Genomic DNA, 13,484 nt, shown 5'->3' with positions numbered 1-13,484 from the left:
ACCACTTTTGTTAATCTAGTGCTCTTTACCACCTCCCCCAAAGCTATAGAAACAAAGAAGCTATACAAAACTCATATTATCTGCATTGCACTGGGCTTTGAAGACACCACTTATCCAGCCATACCCCATTTTCTCAACTTACACATCCTAAATGTAAATCCAATGTGGGTTTTAAGAGCTTGTATAATGTCTATGGAAAATAGAGAGTAGAAATAGAGCTTCTATTCACAAGTGTTTCTTGAATCCCAGTTTTTAGAGTACATTTAGCATACTGACTTATTTGATCCTCTAAGCAACTCAGAATGTCTCTGATATAATGCATAAAAATAAAGATAGCACAGTGTGCAATAAAAAAGTTTACATTCTTTGGATTCAGTTTGTATTATTAATCCAGACCTTTTTATTTGTTTGTTTCTATTATGTACCTTGTCTGCTTCCACAAAAGGATTTGAGATAGATTGGGATAGCATGCATGTACAATAGTAGGACAGCTGAAGATAAAGAGTAAACAGTCAAGTGAGGTTACCTCTTCTAGGAACCTGAGGTAAAATGATTATTGTATTTAGATATTAAATTTAGCTCTCAGCTTTGGCAGTTAAAACCAAAGGGAAATGTAATGAATTGTTTGTTTTAATTGTTTGTTTAATTAAAGAGAAGCACATTACTTTTAACCTTAAATCATGGCTATTTAAATACACATGTATTATCTCTGTAAACTTTTTTGTTTGTTTTTAGAGGCAGGGTCTTGCTCTGTTGCCCAGGTTGGAGCACAGTGACATGATCACAGCTTACTGTAACCTCCACCTCTTGGGCTCAAGTGATCCTCCTGCCTCAGTCTCCCCAGTAGCTAGGACTCAGTTGTGAGCCACCATGCCCAGCTAATTTTTAAATTTTTTTGTAGAGATGGGGTTTTACTATGTTGCCCAGGCTGATCTTGAACTCCTGGACTCAAGCGATCCTCCTGCCTTGGCCTTCCACAGTGCTGGGATTATAGGCGTAAGCCATCACGCCCGGCCCTTATAAACTGCTTTAGAGTAGAAACCATATGGATCCACGTTTGTCTCCATCACAGTTTTTAGCACAAGTGAACAAATGGTTGAATATGATTTATTTTTAGGAAAGTAACTTGTTTTGGCACTAGAATCTAAGAGAAAATTTGACTTCTGGAATCTTATGAACAAAATACTGAGTAATGTTAAGTTATTGACAACTATTTCAGCCAAAGTTTTACAAAAGAAGCAAAACAGTTCTTTGTATAGCCCTTGCTTTTGTTAAACCCACAGAAACTACAGGGGGCAACTAGGAAGTGCAGGGTGGTATCTTGAACAAATGAGATTCTGAGTCGATGGACCCAAATCTAGTCCCATGTCTGCTTTGGTTTCTGTGACATTGGGGAAGCTATATAACCTTACTGAACTTTACAGATTTCCTCATTTGTAAAATAGGGCTAATAATAATTTTCTCAAAGGCATTTTGGTTTGTTTAAATGAAGTAATCCAGGTACGCAACAGTTTCTTTTGAGAGAAAATATTTTTCTTTTTAAAATTTTTTTTTTTTACTTTAAGTACCAGGATACATGTACAGAATGTGTAGGTTTGTTACATAGGTATACGTGTGCCATCGTGGTTTCCTGCACCTATCAACCTGTCATCTAGGTTTTAAGCCCCACATGCATTAGCTGTTTGTCCTGATGCTCTCTCCCCCCTTGCCCCTGCCCAGTGTGTGTTGTTCCCCGCCCTGTGTTTACGTGTTCTCGTTATTCAACTCCCACTTATGCATGAGAACATGTGGTGTTTGGTTTTCTGTGTTCCTGTGTTAGTTTACTGAGGATGATGGCTTCCAGCTTCATCCATGTTCCTGCAGAGGACATGATCTCATTCCTTTTTGTGGCTGCATAGTATTCCATGGTGTATATGTACCACATTTTCTTTATCCAGTCTATCATTAATGGACATTTGGGTTGGTTCCATGTCTTTTGTATTGTGAATAGTGTTGCAGTAAACATATGTGTGCCTGCATGTTTATAACACAGTGATTTATATTCCGTTGGGTATATACCGAGTAATGGAATTGCTGGGTCAAATGGTATTGCTGGTTCTAGATCCTTGAGTAATTGCCACACTGTCTTCAACAATGGTTGAACTAATTTACGCTCCCACTAGCAATATAAAAGCATTTGTATTTCTCCATAGCCTCGCCAGCATTTGTTGTTTCTTGACTTTTTAATAATTGCCATTCTGACTGGCATGAGATGGTACCTCGTTGTGGTTTTGATTTGCATTTCTCTGATGATCAGTGATGTTGAGCTTATTTTCATGTTTGTCAGCTGTGTAAATGTCGTCTTTTGATAAGTGTCTGTTCATATTCTTTGCCCACTTTTTGATGGGGTTGTTTGTTTTTTTCTTGTAAATATGTTTAAGTTCTTTGTAAATTCTGGATATTAGACCTTTGTCAGATGGGTAGATTGCAAAATTTTTCTCCCATTCTGTAGGTTGCCTGTTCACTCTCATGATAGTTTCTTTTGCTCTGCAGAAGCTCTTTACTTTAATTAGATCCTATATGTCACTTTTAGCTTTTGTTGCAATTGCTTTTGGCGATTTCATCATAAAATCTTTGCCCATGCCTATGTCTTGAATGGTATCACCTAGATTTTCTTCTAGGGTTTTTATGGTTTTGTGTTTTACATTTAAGTCTTTAATCCATCTTGAGTTAATTTTTGTATGAGATGTAAAGAAGGGGTCCAATTTCGGTTTTCTGTATATGGCTAGACAGTTTTCCCAGCACCATTTATTAGATAGGGAATCTTTTCCCCATTGCTTGTTTTTGTCAGGTTTGTCAAAGATCAGATGGTTGTAGATGTGTGGTCTTATTTCTGAGGTCACTATTCTGTTCCACTGGTCTATATGTCTGTTTTGGTACCAGTACCATGCTGTTTTGGTTACTGTAGCCTTGTAGTATAGTTTGAAGTTAGGTAGCATGATGCCTTCAGCTTTGTTCTTTTTGCTTAGGATTGTCTTGGTTATGTGGGCTCTTTTTTTGGCTTCATAATGAATTTTAAAGTAGTTTTTTTCTAAGATAAAATAATTTTCTGAACGAAGCATGGGCTTTTCAGTTAGGCTGACTTTGGATTTTGCTGTTTGACCATGGGCAAAGCACTTAACATGTCTGCTATGGTTTGAATGTGTCCCCCAAAGGTCATGTGTTAGAAATTTGATCCCCAATATGGAGGTGTTGGGAGGTGGGATCTTTAAGATATGTTTGGGTCATGAGTGCTCTGCCCTCATGAATGGATTAATGCAGTTACTGTGGGAGCGGGTTCATGACAACAGGAAAAGTTTAACCCCATCTTAAGTGTGCTTTAGCACCTGCACAGTATGCAGGTTAATTCTCTTGGCAAGAATCTTGCCCTTAACTGGTTTGTTTACAACAATGCCAACAGCATGCAGGGTAACATTGTAGACTCTTCCAGGTTTGCCATGGTAACATTTGTGAGGTGTTCCTTTTTGAACAGTACCTATTCCCTTGATGTCTGCAGTATCACCTTTCTTGTAGCTTCACATGTATGTGGCCAAAAGAACAACTCTTTTCTAAAAGGCCTGGAGAACATTATCAGGTTCCTCCCTTACTAGAAAATGAGAGTGTCCCACCTGAAAAACAACTAGTATACCTTAATACACTTTAAAGTGACTACATAATATTTCACAGCTTAGATGTGTCATGGTTTATGTCATCTTTGCTCTGTTGATGGGTACTTTGTAAGCTCCACTTTTTTTGAGACGGAGTCTCGCTCAGTCGCCCAGGTTGCAGTGCAGAGGCACAATCTCAGCTCACTGCAACCTCCACCTCTTGGGTTCAAGCAATTCTCCTGCCTCAGCCTCCTGAGTAGCTGGAATTACAGGCACATGCGACCACACCTGGTTAATTTTTTTGTATTTTTAGTAGAGATGGGGTTTCACCATGTTGGTCAGGCTGATCTCAAACTCCTGACCTTGTGATCCACCTGCCTTGGCTTCCCAAAGTGCTGGGATTACAGGCATGAGCCACCGTGCCCAGCCAGCTCCACTTTTTTTATTTGGTGAGGAAAGTTGAAATCATGCATTTGTACAATTGTGGATTTGTTGGAGTTTTTTTTTTTTTCTTTCCGCTTTGTCAGTTCCTAATTTGTACATTTTGAAGCCCTATTCTTAGGAGTATTATGATATTTTGGTGAATTGACCCCTTAGTCATTATTAAATGTTTCTCTTTATTCCTGACATCATTTGTTCTAAAATCTGCTTTTTCTGATATTAATATAGGCAGCCACTCTTGCTATCTTTTCTGCCATTTTTTAGTTCTTTTATTTTTAACAGATATATGTCTAAAAGGTAGGTTTTGTGTGGAAAGCATGTAGGAGGGTTCTTTCCCTGATTTCAAGTAGTTCCTTCCATCCCCACACAAGAGAATAATACTAAGCCAGAAAATTGATGAAACCAATCTTCAGCTTTCTTTCCCCTCCCTCCCTTCCCCCTTCCCCCTCTCCCTCTCCCTCCTCCTCCCCACTTCTCTCTCATTCCTCTTCCCTCCCGCCTTCACCTTTCCCGCTTCGTTTTGGCAGGGTCTCCCTCTGTTGCCCAGGCTGGAGTGTGGTGGCGCGATCTTGGCTCAGCGCAACCTGCTGGACTCAAGCGATCCTCCCACCTCAGCCTCCCGAGTAGCTGGGACTACAAGTATGTACCACCACATCCAGCTAATTTTTGCATTTTTTGTAGAGATGGGTTTTGCCCATGTTGCCCAGGCTGGTCTCAAACTCCTGGGCTCAAGCAATCCATTTGCCTCAGCTTCCTAAAGTGTTGAGGTTACAGGTGTGAGCCACGATGCTGGGCCTAGCTTTCTATGTGGCCAGTTTCTCTGGTATTTTTCTCTGGAAATTGCAGCGACTTTGACCTGTGTACATTCTGTGATCTGTCCTTGACACTCAATTACGTAGATGGGGTCTGGTTTGACTACCTCCTCCCTTACAAGGTGGCCAGGAAACCTTCTCAATGTAAGATTCAACTTACCTATTTCCTTTCTCTCCAGGATCACTATTCTGCCATGTCTGTGTGTCTAAAAGTGTTTCAGGCAGAGGCAGGGGGATCTCTTGAGGCTAGGAGTTTGATATCAGCCTGGATAACTTAGTGAAACTGTAGTCTCTCCAAAAAAAAAAAATCGTTGGTCATGGTGGTGTGCAACCGTAGTCCCAGCTACTGGAGAGGCTGAGAAGGGAGGATCGCTTGAACCCAGGAGTTTGAGGCTACAGTGAGCTATGATCTTACCACTGTACTCCAGCCTGGATGACAAAGCCAGACTCTGTCTCTAAATGAATGAATGAATACAGTTGTGTCTTCTTATTGTTTAGAGTTGAAGTATATGTGGTCCTTGTTACTCCATCATAACTGGAAGTGTAATTTTGCTTTCATTCTTAAATGATATATTTGGAGCATATAATCTCATTTGAAAGCTTTTTTTAGCACTTGCAATGTGTATTTCTACTGTGTTCTGGCATTTATTATTTTTTATGATGTCAGTAGTCATTTTTTTTCTATATGTTAATGTGTCATTTTTCTCTGCCTTCTTTCAAGATTATTTCTGTATTTAAACTTTCTAGTAGTTTGTGATGTGCCTGGTTGTACATTTTTTGTATTTTTCCTGGTTGGAGATCAAACTTTTATTTATTATTTCTCCAGAGTTGGTTTTTTTTTTTTTTTGCCTTGTGTTCAAGACTAAAACTTTTTTCTTGCTTCATTTTTTCCTCCTGGTCATTCTTGTATTCCTATAATACATGTGGTAATCCGTTGCTGTGTCCTACAGTTTATGATGCTCTGTTTAAAACAAAAAAAAAATCGATTTTCTGTTTGTCAGATCGGATAATTTCTACTGATCTATGTTCATGCCTACTAACTTTTCCTTCTGTCATATCCAATCTGCTATTTAGCCCATTCAGTGATTTTTAAAAATATTTCAGATACTATATTTTCTACTTCTAAATTTTCCATTGCTTTAAAAAAATAATTTCTATTTCTCTGGTGTGATTTCCTATCTGTTTAATCATTGCCAGCATTTTTTTCAAATTAATAAGTTTTATTTTTGATATTTATGTTCATCGTTTTATCACTTTTTATGACCGAGGTTTAGTGAATAGTTTTAAGTTTTTGTTAAGTAAATTAGTAGGCCCTCCTGTACTCTGGCCCTCCTTTCTGTGTTAGTGGTGTTCACATCAATTTTTTAAATGAATGATTTGGTGCTCCTGGTTTCTCCAGTGTATTTTTTGTTACGGCTTCTGCTTTTGTTTGTTTGTTTTCAGACAAGGTCTTACTCTGTCACCCAGGCTGGAGTGCAGTGGCATGATCACACATCCTCGACCTCCTGGGCTCAGGTGATCCTCCCACCTCATCCCCCCGAATAGCTGGGATTACAGGCGTGCACCACCACACGCGGCTAATTTTTGTATCTTTAGTAGAGATGGGGTTTCGCCATTGTTGCCCAGGCTGGTCTTGAACTCCTGAGCTCAATTGATCCACCTGCCTCGGCCTCCCAAAGTGTTAGGATCACAGGCATGAGCCACCACTCCCAGCCTATTACAGCTTCTGAAACACAGTCTACTAGATTGCCTTCACCAACCCTTTCTCACTTCTAGCTTTAATAGGCAGGAGTGCTGCTTCAGCAAAAAGAAGGGTGAGAGCAAGTTTAGAAATGGCAGTGTTGAATGAGGTGAAATGAGAATAGGTAATGTTTAACAGATCATATTGAGTGATGATTATGGGCTGGCAGCATCTCTAGTAATCCTGAGCTGCTTTCTGGTACTTATATCTCACGTCCACACCAGCAGCAAAACTTGTCACTTTAAGCCTTTGAAATATACTTAGAATCAGAACCTGGTTACTTCTTACCCATCTACTCTGCCATCACTTTGTTCCAATTCACCATTATCATAGTTTGAACTGTTGCAGTGGTGTCCTAGATTTTTGTTCTTCATTTTTCCACCAAGCAGCTAGAGAGGTCCTTTTAACACATAAATCAGACAATGTCATTTCTTTGCAGACAGCTCATTCATTTCATGGCAAAAAAGGCTATATATGATATGGTTCTTTATCTTTCTGATCTTATCTCCTAATACTATCACCTATCAATACTCTGCTTCAGCCACATTGACTGCTTTTTAAAAAATTTTAAACATTAATAACTTTATTCTTTTCTGTTTTTACTGGGGCTGGCATAATAAAATACAACCGCAATTTTTTTTTTTTTGAGATGGAGTCTCACTCTGTTGCCCAGGCTGGAGTGTAGTGGTGCGACCTCAGCTCACTGCAAGCTCCACCTCCCAGGTTCACGCCATTTGCCTGCCTCAGCCTCCCGAGTAGCTGGGACTACAGGCGCCCACAACCACGCCTGGCTAACTTTTTGTATTTTTAGTAGAGATGGGGTTTCACCGTGTTAGCCAGGATGGTCTCGATCTCCTGACCTTGTGATCTGCCCACCTCGGCCTCCCAAAGTGCTGGGATTACAGGCATGAGCCACCACGCCTGGCCATTTTTTTTTTAAAGTTCCAAGTATATTCCTGTCTTAGAGCTTTTGCACGTATCGTGCCCTCTGTTGTGTATGCTTTCCAACCTCAATATTTACATGGCTGTCTTCCTCAATTTTTTCAATCTTGCTCAAATATCATCAGAGAGAATTCCCCTCACCTGTATAAAATAACATCTTCGTCTACCCTTTTCATTTTCTCTCCCCCTTTTCTTAATGTTTTATATGCATATGTATGTATACACATGTGTGTATATATGTATTTAATGGTTTCACTCTACCTGTTAAAGAAGAACCCTTTTTGTTTCATTTCTGCATCCCCAGGGCCTAGAACAGTACTCAAATACTTCTTGAATGCATGACTGAATAAACTGGATAAATATTTGTGTTTATAAGGGAAATCAGTGGGCATATAGCAGCATTAGGACTCTGGAGAAGTGTGGAGTAGTTAGGTAGGGGTGTGTTCTGGAGAGAATAAGTTATTGGAGTGGACATGTTCATGCTAAAGATTATTTGTGGGCAGATTACTTGGGCAGATAGTAATACATGAAGTCGGAAGCCTTTCTGGATTATTGGTCTCTCTTTGAATCCACCAAGGACAGTTTTTTTTTCTCTTCATTTGACCCCATGATATAGGATTAGGTTTCTTTCTTTTTCTGTTTCTTCTTCCTGTTTTTTTATTTATTTTTATTTTTTTATTTTTTGGCTTCAGAGTGAGCAAGCTTTCTTTCACCCTTTCTTGGCTCTCTGGTTTATTGTCATAGCCAGTCCTTTCCTGCCAGCTTGATTGTCTTCCCTCTAGTGGCTGGCTCTCATCTCCCTGGCTTCTTTTTTGTCAGGAAGGGTGTTGTGTATGTGCACTTTATCCCTGAATGCTAAGAGAGGACTTGTCAAACTGACAGTTGGTGTGACTACTGGCTGCCACTTGACATGGAGAATGACATCTAAAAGTCTGCATTTGCAGCCGTGGACCTTCAAGAGACTCATAGAAGAGGCTGTACTTTTTCAATGAGAAATAACCACATCTATGAACATTTAGTATTTGTAATATTAAAATGTATCCTTTCACTAAACTATATTTAGCCCTCATACTGTTCATCCTATCTTATATTACTGATCTTTTTCATGTGATAAATAAGATTATGTAGAAAACACCAAGATTTTTCAGGAGTAGTGTATAATAATGAACAAGGTTTATTATTTCATTTGTTTCTTGTGTGCATTACATCATTCATTTCCCTCCCATTTTGACATCTGCAATGGCTCCCTGATATCTACTAAATATAACTATTTAACCAGCATCTAAGGCAATTCATAATATGCCCCAACCTGCTTTTTAAAATCTTATTTCTTAGCCCCCTCACAGATTTTCTCTACCCTATTCCACTGGTTTCTAAACAGGTTTTTTTTGGAGCCTCTTAGGCATTCCCTTGGAAAGGTAGGGGTCAAGTCACCAGATTTCTATCCTCAACCTTTAGGCTTTAATCTCTTTTGCATATTTTGGTTTCTTTAAAATAGGGCTCTATAACTAAAAGAGGTTTGAAAGTCACTCCATTTGTCTGGTCAGATGATTCGTGTCTATGTCTTTCAGTCTGTCTCTGCCTCTTTCTCCTGTACACATACTCCCTAGGGCCTTATACTTAAACATTTTCTTGTGGCTTCACTTTTCTGTGTAGTTCCTTCTGCCAGGAATGCTAATGTCTCCAGTTGATCATTCATATAGTGAGTTTTGCTGGTTAGCTGGAACAGTGTGACAGTTTTAAACATTTTATTTTTATTTCTAAAGAATTTCCAGTAAGCTGGGAATTAAGTGTTTCGCATGATCAAAACGTTTAGGGATTAATATATGTTTTGTTACCTTATGACATTGTATGAACGATGGAGAAAGACAGATTTTTACAAATGTTAGAAATGTAAAGTCTTGAATTGGGTCATAATTTTTTCAATGAAGGTGTGAAGTTTAAGTTTAGTGGGAGAGAGTGATTCAGCATACATATGGTTTTACTTGTAGGGTTTTTTGGTTTGTTTGTTTTGGGGTTTTGGTTTTGGTTTTGGTTTTTTAATAATATAAGCTGTATATGCAGCCAAGATAGATTACATTATACATATTATTTTTCTTCCATCTTTATCATCAAATACTGAGTTCTCTCACAGTGCTTTGATTCACACTAGAGATTTTTTTTTTATTTATAATGCAGATAAGTAGTATGTTTTGTAATGATAGTTCTCATTTCTGGGTACTTTTAAAGCTTCAGTTTTCATGTCTTAGTAATAGGATGTTAATGATGTGATATTATTTTATCTTTAACATTTTTCACTGTAGAATATTAATATGGAAATGTTGCTCAGCAGTCTGCAAAGGACTGTTGCTAGTGTAAAACATTAAGTCATTTCGCTTAGAAAATCTGTGGCTAGGGCCGGGCGCGGTGGCTCACGCCTGTAATCACAGCACTTTGGGAGGCCAATGTGGGCGGATCACGAGGTCAGGAGATCGAGACCATCCTGGCTAACACGGTGAAACCCCATCTCTACTAAAAATACAAAAAATTAGCCGAGTGTAGTGGCAGGCGCCTGTAGTCCCAGCTACTTGGAAGGCTGAGGCGAGAGAATGGCATGAACCCGGAGGCGGAGCTTGCAGTGAGCCGAGATGGCGCCACTGCACTCCAGCCTGGGTGACCGAGCGAGACTCCGTATCAAAAAAAAAAAAGAAAATCTTTGGCAAAATCACTGGGGATGATTTTACCTCCCAGGATCATTTTGATAATGTCTGGAGACATTTTTGATTGTTACAACCTAGTGGCAGCTGGGGAGGCAGAGGAGGCACTACTGGCATTCAGTGGGTAGAGGCCAGAGTTGTTGCTAAACATCCTGCCACTAAATAAATGTTTTTGTGGCCCAAAATGTCAGTAGTACCAAGATTGAGAAACCCTGAGCCAATCTTCTACCATACCTAAAAAAAAAATTTTACTTAGAAATATTTTAATTTGTTTGTACAGGCATACTGATTTAGTCAGCCATTATCCTAATGATTCCTTTAAAAAAATTTTTGGAGGGGGAAAATAAAGACTTCTTCTACTTTAGAAAAGAGCAGATCTTTAAAAAAAATTGCTTTTCTTAAGGGTATAATTGTGAAATAGCTTGCTTTCTTTTTCTCTTTCTCTTTCTTTTCTTTTTAGTTGGCTATCTGAATCATTGGGATGAACTGAAAATTAGATCTTAGCAAATAATTCTGCCAACAGTGGAACTCTGAGGCTCTGGTATCAGCTTAAGGCAGCCCAGCCTTACTTCAGAGTCCCCATCGAACAGATCGTTCACCTTGTTGGATGAATTGCTTCTCCCTCAGGATTAATTAAGAAAATGTTAATACTTTTCTTCCTCTTCTTGCTTCCTTGACCCCTAAACGCAGTGTTAACAGCTTCTCTACCTGTACATCAACAATATATCAGTGTATACACCTTCTGAATCCTTCTATATCTTTCTCCATGCTTGTCCAAAGAACACATGCACAGTAGTTTTGGGGTCATTGTTTTTTTTACAGACTTCTCTGAGACATACCTTTTTCACTTTTACTATGTAAGTTTCCCTGGTTGATAGAGGGCTTGACTTTTTAATAGCTGTAATTATATTCTATAGAATAGACAGAGTGGATGTTCGGAATTTACTGAACTCTTCGCTTAGATATTCAACTGTTTTCTGTTTTTTAAAACCATTTTAAACAATATTGCAAATACATATATACTTTTCTGCTGAATTTTTATTTACCAATAAAATTGGTTTAGTAATGTTTAGTACCAAGAAGGATTAATGAGGATAACCACAAATTATTTGAGCTTCAACTTTTTTTGAAAGTTGTATTTGACCAAAAGTCCTTCCTCCACACAATTTTGAAGATAATGTAATTACTGCTCAACCTGACCTGGATAGTGTTATTTCCTTGTTTAAAGGGGGCAAGCAAATATTTTTAGCTAAAATGACAATATAACAGAAAACCTGTAGTTCCACAGGATGAATAAAGACAGACTTAGAAATTATATTGGTAAATATGTTATTTTAAGAAATATTAGTTAAAATTTCAAAAGCAGATCATTCAAGGCAACAACAGAACCCTTGTTAGTTGCTTTATTGATACAGGGATCCTAATACTGTCTGAAAACTTTTAACAAGGTGTCAAATTCAGAATATGCTTTTTATTGTTAGTAATGTCTATTTATCTGATGATTCATACTTAGTAAATGCATAAATATTGAGTAAATGTTTTAGATTCATTGATCTGCAAGGCAGATGGTATAAGAATAGCCTGGATACATGAATTCTAATCCTACTTGTGCTGTTGTTGACTAGTACCAATATGCCAAGTTTTCACCTCCTGAGAGCGCCTTTCCTTTCCTTATTGTAAAATTGATTGTTTCTAAAGTGTTTTGATTATAAAAATTTCTGATTTATTATCTTGCACATTGTTTTAAAGAAATGGATGATAAAATCATATACTTATTTAATATTGCATATTTCCATTTCCCTGGCTCAGTGCAGAGTAAATCAACAACATTGAAAAGCTAGTTGGGAATCGGAGATGATAGATAGCTTTTTCTAAGTTTTTAGGTCCTTAACCAATATTTGGTATGAGATTCGCTCAGTGGTGTGTGTGTGTGTGTGTGTGTGTGTGTGTGTGTATTTGTGTGTTAGAATTCATCAGACAAGAAAATTAATTTCTATTTTAGATATTTTACAAAGAATCACTTATTCCTAGGATTGTTCCCCAAGACATCTGAAATCTTAATTTGCATATCTATGTGGCAAAGCTTTAAATTTAAGTTATCCAGTAGTTTAACATAAAATCATACTGAAACACTCATTAACACATTTGAGTATACTATGTAAGTTCAGAATATAAATTACTTAGTACTGAGCCATGCTGCATTAAGTTAATCTTTATGTTGTTAGATTGTTTTTATGTTAAGGAAACATTATCCCAGATTCGGTTTTTCTAGATACATAGAAAGGGACATACTGGATGTTTTTATTATGTTGAATGAAGCTGTGCATTGAAGCTATTATACTTAAGAAACATTTTTATGACAGTTTAGCTTTTTCAGCTGCTTTCATTATGTTGTGTTTTTTAGAAGTCTATTCAGGGTATTTTTAATGTCTTAACTAACAATATGATTTTTGAGCTATGTTTCTGTCGTGTTGTTTCTCATCACTATATGGATAGAATTAGTTATATAGTAACAATGCCTCTGTGCTCCTTTACCACCACAAAATATTTATTTTAATTCTTATTTATTAGTTGAATTATTTATTACATTAATTTAATTCTTATTTTCTTTGATGTTTTATGAAGCAGAGTTTATTTTCATAATTGTGTCTCATAATTCTGTACAATAATTGTTGGAGGAGTATGCTTAGTGAAAACAAATTAAAGGTGGAAGAGATACTATTCTTCCTCAGCATTGGTAATAATGAAGCTCAATTTCAAGTCATATAGTTTTTTGTTATTTGGGTATTGAGTATCAGTTTTTGTGAAACTAATATTGCAACCTATACAGTTGAAGAAAGAGGTATTTCTGATGTAATCTTATAAATCAGGGTGTAGGAAAATAAAAACTTTATTTTGTAGATTAAAGCTCACCCTATGTTACATTAAATTTTAATAACATTGATATTCTGCTTGCTTTATGAAACCTTTTATTACAAACAGTTATGAATATGAACATCTCATTTGACTACTGATGAACAGAGGGAAAAATCTAAATTAAAACTTTAAATACCACTATTTAATTACCCAAATGGCTTTGACTGTGTTAAAGAGTGTCTGGGATTATTCTGTTTTTCAATTTGTTTTAATGCTTCCTTGGTAAAAGCTGATGGATTCCCAGGCCCATTGCTGTCACTGATGAACTATATAAAGATAAATGACATTATGGTAAATTCCACTTAATGAC

At 37.4% G+C, this 13,484-nt stretch overlaps 1 protein-coding gene across 12 annotated transcripts in view; it reads left to right on the top strand.

Moving 5' to 3' along the window:
* Positions 1–13,484, top strand: part of ZCCHC7 (zinc finger CCHC-type containing 7) — a 238,958-nt gene that overhangs the window by 81,322 nt on the left and 144,152 nt on the right. The window lies entirely within an intron of this gene.

Source organism: Pan troglodytes, chromosome 11, assembly GCF_028858775.2.
Source record: "Pan troglodytes isolate AG18354 chromosome 11, NHGRI_mPanTro3-v2.0_pri, whole genome shotgun sequence".
Lineage (NCBI taxonomy): Eukaryota > Metazoa > Chordata > Mammalia > Primates > Hominidae > Pan > Pan troglodytes.
Note: the sequence above shows the minus strand (reverse complement) of the source record. Positions and strands in the feature narration are given on the sequence as shown.